General features: G+C 35.2%; 1 long non-coding RNA gene across 1 annotated transcript; it reads right to left on the bottom strand.

Annotated features, from left to right (window-relative positions):
* LOC110264563 lies at positions 602-6,977 on the bottom strand. Its single transcript, XR_002350737.1, has 3 exons — positions 6,968-6,977; positions 2,408-2,414; positions 602-731 (listed from the first exon to the last, which is right to left on the bottom strand). It is a non-coding gene; the product is annotated as an uncharacterized LOC110264563 (long non-coding RNA).

Here is an 11,110-nt window from a genome sequence, read left to right on the forward strand (position 1 = left end):
TATAAAAAAAAGGTGAAATATTAAATTTTGTATACCACAATAAAAGAAGGCAAAATACATATAAAAAATACCATGTCATATTAACAGTGTACCCCCAGCTCGTAACTAACAGAAAGGTGAATGATGTCATGACATTCGATGCCCAAAAAAAAAAGTCTAGTGTAATACTCTTACTATCAAAATGTTAAATTTCCGGTAGTGTAACTCTGATAACGAGAATATTACGACCACTTCTATATGTAAATAATAATAATAAGTAGGAGTCTTTAACGAAAAACCTTATGGATATTTCTTTAAAAAATGGAAATACTTTTTCCTTTTCTTTTATTCATACGTACATACATACAAATATATATACACAACACTATTATGTTCACATTCAAATATATGTACATATATACAAAACCATATCATAAAATCACAACTCATATCCCACTTTATAAAATGTAAATATCGATAACAAAGGAAAGGAAAAATATCTAAGGAAATAAAACAATTAAAATACAATTGATTTCTCAATAAAATCTTCATCGACTTTCTCATCTATTTCCTGAAAAGATACCGCTGTAAGGGGTGAGAACCTAATCACACGGTTTCACAAGAGGTGTTTTAGAATTGTCATAGAAGAATATATGTATATAATCAAAAATTCGTTTAACAACAATGATCATTACTCGTCTTATGAATTCTTTCTCTAATTCAATTTATTTCATTCTTAATTCCATCCAATTCTTTACTCATTAATTCACCAAATCTCAATCTCCATTTCAAAGTAATGTGATTATTCATTCAAAACCAAAATCATCAATCATACCACCACAAGTCAATATGCATACTAATTTTTACCAAACTTACCATGGCATATATCTTACCCAATCACGACCTTATGCATCTAGCATTCAACCATCATAAAGTCAATCTACTACGGCCTCCGGCTCAAAATACCTCAACACAACCACCATAATTCGGAATCAACAAGTCACAAATACAAGCAATCAATAGACAATCAAAGAATCACGCATAGAGAATAATTATAACAAGTAGTACAATTAGCAGTTAACAGAATATCAATTAGACAAATTAAAATAATTATACAGACCCAAATAATTTCAAACAAATGTAGTATAATGCATGCCTATCCTATTGCCCATGAGATTACGTGTCGGTTAAAATGCCAGACTCGACACATCCGGTAGCTAACACGGACATTGTCTCCCTGTCGTGCATCCCTAAGAGAAGCAACAAGAAGGGAATCCTCAATCTTCTAGAAAGGAATCCTCAACCTTCTACTATCTCATTGGAGGCAACGCTATCTAGAATATAGTGTTTCCTACACTCTCGGAATATAGTACTCACCACACTCTCGGGATATAGTACCCACCATACTTCACAATCAAAGAGAGACTGTGATGCAATGATAGGGAATCCTCAACCTAATTCGTTCGCACCACAATCAGGAATTGAATTAAAGGAAATCCTCAACCTTCTATCCAATTTCCCGATATAACAAGACAAGGAATCCTCAACTCCGCTTGTCCACTACAACAAGAGAGGAAATCCTTAACCTTAACTTGTCTATCGTAGTAAGAGGGAGAATCTGTAATCTCAACTTACCTATTCGTGAGCAGGACAGAGTCACTGTCCTTATCGTGGGCAGAACAAAACCACCATCCCCACAACATCAATCAAAATCTCATTTCAAATAATAATAATAATCAAACCTAACCAAGATCAAAGTCAAAACAGCAATTATATATAATAATATTTCAATCAAATCTCATCATAATCATAATTCATTATGTTCAAATTTATCATAAGGATAATTATTCCTTAAACTATGAGTGAGATAAAATCATTGTCCTCATCACAGTTGGAAATTAGACCAAAGAGAATCCCTAACCTTTTATCCAACTTCCAATGCGACAAGAGAGGGAATCCTCAACCTAACTTGTAATTCCAACACAAGATGAGGAAATCCTCAACCTCAACTTGTGGTTCATAATACCTCAACTCATGATTACACCTTATTACACATCATTCAATCAATTACATAATCATATTCAATCATGATTCATAATTTTAACCAAGTCAGTAAATTATAATTCATCATCAATAAACCATCATAGTCAAATTCATTAATCTGTGAACGGGACCAAGCCACTGTCCTCACCACAGTTGGGAATTGGACCAAAGGAAATCCTCAACCTTCTATCCAATTTTTCAATGTGGCAAGAGAGGGAATCCTCAACCTCAAACTTGTCCACCGTAACACTGAGCAATGTCTCATCACCGTAAAAATCAATTTCACATATATCCCAATATAACATAAAAATATTTCATTTAACAAATTTCTTATCGAGAAATTACTCAATTCAATCTGTTATATTCACCCCCAAATTCTTTTCACCAAAAAACTAAAAAATCACCTTATTTTACCAATTTAAATCTTACTAGAAAACATAATCATTTTTGTTCTTAAGCAATTACTTTGAAATCTCTAGGAAACTTCAAAAATATAATCCTTTCCATGGTTATTCAAAATCAAATAAATCTCATTTTTGTTTAACCTTGAATAATCAATCTCATTATTTTAAATTCATTAAAATTCTCAAACTGTAACTCTGTAATTACAATCAATCAAATAAACTCATTTTTTTAGTTACCAAGTTTCCAAAACTGATTTCAATTTCATTCTTAAGTTCAAAACATTCCCAAAAGACTCGAAAATTATCCTGTTTCGCTAAATCAAATTTAAATACTTTAACTACTCTAAAACGTCTCAAAACAGAATTCTTCAATCAAATTCAATTGCTTTTAAATTCATTAAAAACTTCTCGAAACCAGCTTCAATTTCTTTTTCAAACTCAAAATTTTTCCTCAAAGACTCAAAAATTATTTATTCCTAAATACCTATTTTCATTACTTTATTTTTCACTTAAAGCGCCCCCAAAACATAATTCTTCTCATAATTCACCAAACCACAATAAGTTAATTCTTATTATTCAATTTCACTTAAATACTTATAAAAATTTTGGCAACACCTCCTCTAAAACTCGTACTTTGCCACCCTTCAGGAATTCCAACCAAACCAACATCTCTCAACCCTTCCCAACCATTTCTGTAAAATCCGGTCAAACTGTAATTAAATAAGTAATTAATTAAATATGAGCAAAAATGGTTGAAAAATTTAGAAATCAAAATTTAACAATTTAAAGATGATATTTGGACTCAGAGGATTTTTACGAGTCAAAAAACATATTTTTCTGCGTAAAAACGCGCACTGAAAATTTAATCGACAGTACTGGTTGAGATCTGTCTGGTACTACAGCTGAGAAAATTAATTATAAGTGAAAAATGTTAAAAAGTTAAAATTCATGTTTTAGAAGATAAAAATGTTTAAAACGTAGATTAAAATGCTAATCTTAAAGGTTTTGGCCCGAAGTTAGACCAAACGGGCCATATAAGTGAACCTGGCCTAAGTTGAACCCAAGCCCAGCATATATAAGACCTTACTAATGGCTATTCAGCATAACATAACCCTCATTCATAGTGTTCATGTGAAATTGAAAGAGAAGAGAAATGAGAGTGAAACCCTAGCTCTCAAACACTCAAATCACCATAACTTGTGATTCTGAGTTTCGATTTTTGCATCGTTTGCGGCCACGCAAAGGCCTTCTCATCCTCCACAATTCTATCCAAAAACATTGGCAAGAATCTTGAGTTCTCATATCCTATTTTCACAGTTCATGATAAATTCGAATTTAAACTTGTGGTATTGAAAAATCTTGTGGTTTTGGTTGTTTATGTAACACCCTACCAAACAGAGCTTTATACCTAGGATGTAAAACAGAGGTGGCGAGGCGCTACGTCTTCTAAAAATAAAAACTCATATATATATTCTAGGAGCCTTCGAAGAAAAGTTTAAAATTGAAAACGGTAAAACCAAAAGCGCAACACTGACGACACATAAACGTTAAACGGAAAAGATAGGAGAAGCTAACATAGATGTAACTGAAAGAGAGTTTCAAGGTACAAATATCAAAGCTCAAGACTCGGCTCGCAAAGATAAATCAGCCTGAGCACATAAGTATACATACATATATATAAGAGAACCCAAAATAAACCAAAAATACAGAGTTGCAGAACCTATTTCTCCAACATAACCTCTAAGAGGAAGTTAATACATCAAATATATAAGCAGTGGAGATAAAAGTATCTATATATAGATATATATAAGATAAAGCCCCAAAGACAAGGATCTCCACTATCAGAAGCTTCCAACATGCCTCAGCGAGGTGCCGCCCGACCTGCATCTGAAAATCACAAATATCTGTATGGAATGAGAACCAGGGATTCTCAGCATGGTAAAGGTACCACATACATAAGATATAAGGTCCTGGGAATGCCAAAGGCAATCCTAGAACACTGACACTTAGATTATAAAACTTAAGGGACTAAAATAGAAACCATGAATCGGGATGGTTCTCTAAGGCTTTCTAAACTTAACCCTTTCCTTAAATCTAACTAAAACTTAACTAGAACCTTAATTCTCTCTGCCTTTCTTCTGTTCCTCCATCTTCGGTAAAATTACAAAGACAAACAAATAGACAATGACAAACACAGGTAGAATACAAGTAATATAGATAGCAAATAAAACACATAGCATATTATAATCACTTAGGCAATCCCAATTAATGCACAAGCAAACAATTTAAACAATATGCATATGATGCCAACCTGTCCTATGACTGATGAGCCTCATATGTCGGTTATCAAGTCAATCTGACAAGTCCGGCTGCTAAACCCTAGACTGTCCCCCGTCGCGCATCCCCATGAGTCTATGTATAGCTTTTTCTCTTCTCATTCACAATTGATACATATATGGGTTAAGTATGATTTTGGTCCCCAACGTAGAGGCCAAAAATCGATTTTGTTCCTAACTTTTTTTTGCTATAAAATGGTCCCCAAAGTTTCAGTTTGTTTTAAAATCGTCCTTTGGACGAAAATACCCTTCCCCCTCCACCCCAAAATCAACCAAACTCAACAGAAGCAAGCAGAACAGAAGCCTAAGCCCAAAACCCACTGCCACCACCGCCATTATCATCATGGTCATCATCATCATCATCATCAAAACTTCCCCAAAAATCAACCAAAATCAACCAGAAGCCCAAACTGAACCAGAACCCACCACCACCACCACCACCACCATCATTATCATCATGGTCATCATCATCATCATCATCATCAGAACAACAAAATCAACCAGAAGCTCAAGTTAAACCAAAACCCCATCATCATCATCAGAAGAAGAAGAACCATCAACAAAATTGAAAATCAGAAGAACCATCAACCATCAGAAAAACAGAACTCAAAAAATCAGAACAATCAAAACTCAGAACCATCAACAAAATTCAAAACTAAAAATCCAGTTCACAGAAGAAGAAGAAGAAGTGGCGGGTGGTGAGGGTCATCTCCCCCGATTCTCTTTCTCCCTCTGATGCCTTTCTTTCTTTTTTTTCTTTTTTATTTTATTTTATAATTTTTTAATGAAGGGTAATTTGGTAATAAAAAATAAAATTGATAAAAAAGACGATTTTAAAACAAACTGAAATCTTGGGGACCATTTTGTAGTGAAAAAAAAAGTTGGGGACGAAATCGATTTTCGGCCTCTACGTTAGGGACCAAAATCATACTTAACCCTATATGTATAAAACTTTACTCAATGGGGGTTAACCTTCTTGGGAATTTATAAGTACCTGGTCACCCTTACCACGTAGAGTCAACAGAGTATCGAGTCTCAACCTGGAACACGGGGTGGCAAGCCACGGTACTTTACCCCGGGAAACTCGTATCTCAGATAATCATTTCACATTCATTCATAAACATTTCATAATCATTTATTATGGCCATAACTTCACTTATATATCATATAACTGCACCTTTATACATAATTCATCGTAACCCGGAGCAAGTGGGGCGAAACCACAACCCTAGCGTCTACCTAGGAGGTACGTTCTCATATGCCCAGGAGGAACAAAGGAGGGGATCCTTACCTCCCACCATCTCCCTCGAGGCAATTTTATAATACCAGGAGGAACAAAGAATGGGATCCTTACCTTCCACCATCTCCTGGGATCGCACTTTTAAGAAAGAGTTCTCTGATGTACCATTTATTCCTTTCTTTAGCTAGTTTCATAATTTAAGTAGTATATATATACAAATACCTATGCATCCTACCTCCTCACACCTAAATAATCACTTCTCAAACTTTCTTTATCTCCAAGTTACCACCTATTTCTAGTTTCATCTCATAACTAGGCATACTACTAAGATCTAGGGTTAAAACAATGAAAATAGAAGTTTAGAAGTTCGAAATTTACCTTTAAAAACACAAAACTTAGGTTTGATGAAACACGGGCCACGCGTACGCGTGGGCGTGCAGTTTGCCCCATTTTGCGTATGCATAACCTTGTCCCCGTACGCATGTACGCTAGACATAAATGACCCTTCACGAATGAGGGGTATGTGTACGCATACACTGCAGATTGGCCAAAAATGGCTAAGTCTGCAGAATTTCAATTTTACCTTTCGAACTTCTGATGCGCATAACTTTCTCGTTTTAAAAGGTTTTTCATCCGTTCTTCAAACGAGATAAACTTCACAGACCCAATATTTATATGAAACAAGTTTGAAACAATTTGGGAATCCGAAAAATGAGTTATGGCTCTCCGAAGTTCGGCCAAAAATTATTTTTACACAAAAACTTCAAACCTCAATTTTTAGTAAAAACCAAGGTTGTGAAAACTGGACCGGTCATTGAACCGGTCAGGTGACCAGTTTAATGGGTTAATGGTCCAACCGAGGTTCAACCAGAGTTGAACCGATTTCATTAAATATATAATAAAATTATTAAAAAAACTCCAACTCTTGAGTATGTGAATTTCTTCTGTTAAGTCAATCAAGTCACTCACCAAAACATCCAAAACATGTATCCAGAACCATAAGCATAATTCAACCAAATCATATGAAGTCAAATAGTAAATTCAATCTAGAATTGTGGCAATGTTTTTATTTTGAATCAATAGCAACAAAACAACAATTCACCATAACAAATACAACAGGTTGGATCTAAACATCAATCTCAGTCAAATTAATAAATTAAACAATCGAATTTATAACTCAATCTTCAGTAGAATTAATTCAATATGAACAGACTGAATTGAAATAAAAATTCAAAACATTAATATCTCAAAATTTAGTAGAATCATCAATAATACATCATATGCATGTACAGAATAAATTTGAAATTTCAGAGGGATATAGTTAGGGAAATGGAATCAGGGAGTGTTAGAGATTGAAACTTGAGACCTGAGAGGGTTGAAGGCTTGAAGCAGAGAAGAAGAGACTTGAAACTTGAGATCTGAGGCCTGCGATGGTTGAAGCAGAGACTAGAGACTTGAGACGCGACAAAAGGTAGCCGCTTCGACTGCGAGACTCCACGCGAAAAAGAGAAGCCACGACAGAGAAGCAATGACGGTGAGACACGGTGCGGAGCATAGAAGCAGAAACGACACCAGCAAGGAGGGGAAAAGGAGAAACGACGAGGAGGAGAGAAGCGGCGAGGACTCACGGCAAAGATACGAGAAGCGGCGATGACCCACGGCGAGGAGCAGTGAAGTGGCAATGACCCACGATGAGGAGCAGCGAAGCGGCACGACCCACAGCGACAAAGCGAGCTCGGACAGAGAGGGCGACATATATAGAAAGGAGAGAAGGGTTCGGCGTTGAGTTCAAGCTCTGAAGTGGGATGGTGGGTGGTGGCTGTTGTTGGAATTCGAAGAGAGGAGAGGATTGTGGGTGTTGGACACGAAGAAGAGAGGAGAGATGAGTGGCTTCAATTGGTGTTTGGTGATTTAGGGTTTAGCTTTAGCACATGCCTTTCTTCTTCTTTTTTTTTTATTTTTTTACACAAAATAGCGACGTTTTAGAGGGTATATTTCCGAACTGGAAACCCTCTAAAAAACCAGACGGTTCTACCGGTTCATCGGTTAACCGCCGGTTTGACCAGTTTTTTTACCGGTTTTTTGCCAGACGGTTTCTAGGCTTACCCGGACCGGCTAGCTGACCGATTTCCTATTAACCCGATTGAACCGGCCAGTCTGGTTCAGTTTTTAGAACCATGGTAAAAACCAAACTCAAATCTAACCTCTTATACCTATATTCAGCACAGCAACATACCATAAAATACCAACACAACACTAACTCCACAATCAATCATACCTTAATATTACACCATTTCATACATAAATTTTCTTAACTAACTAACAAGGTCATCAATCATTCATCATATACACATATCCAATTCTAAAACCTTACCAATCATATTAAAGCATCATATAACCTTCTAGACTTCATCCCCAATATTAAACAACAACCAACTCCCAACTTAGTTCACAGTTAACCTCAAGGCACAAAACAATTTAACAAACACATGCATTCATTCCTTTCCTATGGTCACCTAGCCTAAGTTTTCACAAGACATTATATATTAAATACGAGAAACCTAAACCATACCTTGGTCGATTTCCACATATAATCCAAGACAACCCACTTAGGCAAAATTGCAAGCCCTCAACTCCAAAATTCAGCAACTAAATCTCTCTCCAAGCTTCCAATTAAGCTTCCAACATATTCAATTGCTTCATATCACATATATACATACACCCAACATATTTATCACATATACATACCCAAAACACTTAATCAATGAATTAGCCAGGGTTCTAGGATTCTCACCTTACACAAACACCAAAGAAGCAAGATTGAATGTTCTCCTCAAGCTAATTCGAGTCTAGACACCGGAATTAAACAATTTTTAACATAATTATTCATATATTTTTGAAATTGGGAAGGAAGAAATAAGAGCACATAAGTGGTTTTCTTACCTAATTATTGACTGGGCTTTGTAGAGCTTGACGCTACGGTTGTGTGGCTGCAAATGGTGCGGCAATCGGGGCTTGATAAACCACTATTTTATGGTTTATCTTGTGCTAATTTGAGTGGTTTTCATCAGCTTTTCACCCACTTATTCATATGATTTGCATGCTTTTACAATTCCTTCCTAGATTTATTCTATGATTGAAAACTTGCTTCCTAAAGCTTTAATTTATACCATTCGATGCCATGATCTGTGCATTAAGTGTTTCAGGCTTTATAAGGCAGGAATGGCTTAGATAATGGAGAGGAAGCTTGCAAAAATGGAAGGAGCACAAGAAATTAAGGAGATGACCAGCGAGAATCGACGCGGACGCATAGCTCACGCTACCGCGCAAAAATGGAGAAAGCGCAGTGACGCGAATGCGTGAACAACGCGTACGCGTGGTAAAGAAAAATGCTGAATGATGCGCACGCGTGGATGACGGGTACGCGTGACCTGCGCGATCTGCAGAAATAACAGAATACGCTGGGGCGATTTCGGGCCGCGTTTTGACCCAGCTTTCGGCCCAGAAAGACAGATTAAAGTCAGGGAACATGCAGAGACTCAGGATATCAGCTCATAATTCATAATTTTCAGTTTTAGATGTAGTTTTTATAGAGAGAGGCTCTCTCCTCTCTCTTAGGATTTAGGATTAGGATTTCTCTTAGGATTAGGATTTCATCTTCTTCAATCACAGGTTTAATGTTCTTTTTATTTATTTTCTCAATTTTGTTTATGAACTCTTTGTGTTTAGATTTGAATGTTTTATTTAATATAATTTGAGGTATTTCAGATTTGACTTTGCTTTGCTTTATTTATATGGACGCTTTTACTTTAATTTAGACATTTTCTTCCTTTTGGCTTTGGTTAAGTAATTGGTAACACTTGAGTTGTCAAACTCAGCAGTGATTGAAATTGGCAGATTACTGATTGATTTGGATCGCTCTGAAGCTAGTATTCCCACAGGGATTGATTAGGACTTGAGGATTAAATTAATTAGTCCACTTGACTTAACTAAGTGGGATTAAAACCCAATTCTCATCACATCTGATAAGGATAACTGGAATAGGAATTCTAATTCTTATACCTTGCCAAGAGATTTCATTATTATTAATTTATTTTTCTTGTCAATTAAATTACTTGCTCTTTATTTCAAAAAACCCAAAATTCTACCTTTTCCATAGCTAATAATAAGTCATACCTCCCTGCAATTCCTTGAGAAGACGACCCGAGGTTTAAATACTCGGTTATCAATTTTATTGGGTTTGCTTAAGTGACAACCAAAACTTTTGTAAGAAAGGAATTCTTGTCGGTCTAGAAGCTATACTTACAATGCGAATTTATTGTGAAAATTCTAGATCGCGCGAGAGTTTCGTTCTTTCAAAATGGCGCCGTTGCCGGGGAATTGCAAACGTGTGCCTTATTATTGGTTATTGTAAATATTTGCTTTTTGCTTGTTTATTTGTTTTTATTTTTAAAAAAACTTCAGATTTTTATTTTAAAATTTTTATCTTATCTTATCTTAGTTTTAAATTTCAAAATTCAAATCTTTTTCAAAAAAATCATATCTTTTTCAAAATCTTATCTTATCTTATTTCAAATTTCAAATTTCAAATTTCAAATTTCAAATTTCAAATATCAAATATCAAAATTTAAATTTCAAAATTTAAAATTCAAAATTTAATTTTCAAATTAAAAAATTTAAATTTCAAAACCTCTTAATTTAAAAACTTATCTTCTCTCACCTAACTTATCTTATTTTTTTCTAATCTTAAAATCAAATCTTTTTCAAACCTTTTCTCTTATTTATTTTATTTTATTTTATTTTCTTTTACCTGTTTATTTGTTTTTATTTTTATTTTTAATTTTTATTAGTTACCATGAATTCTCACCCCTCTCGCTTTGAGTTTGGTTCGAATGTTGTTGCAAGGAATGGAAATTATAACAGGAACATGCATCAAGGTCAAAACAATCAGAGTTGAACGGAGCCACGAGGATCTGATCAACCCTTTAGGCAACAACACCTTCCAAAGTACCATGGACGACGACCATTCCAGAATGCATGCCGAAACAATAGTACTGGTGGACCCTTTTGTGACAACCATCACCCACCAAATTACTATAGTCAGAAAC

The sequence above is a fragment of the Arachis ipaensis genome, chromosome B07 (genome assembly GCF_000816755.2).
Source record: "Arachis ipaensis cultivar K30076 chromosome B07, Araip1.1, whole genome shotgun sequence".
NCBI classification, from domain to species: Eukaryota; Viridiplantae; Streptophyta; class Magnoliopsida; order Fabales; family Fabaceae; genus Arachis; species Arachis ipaensis.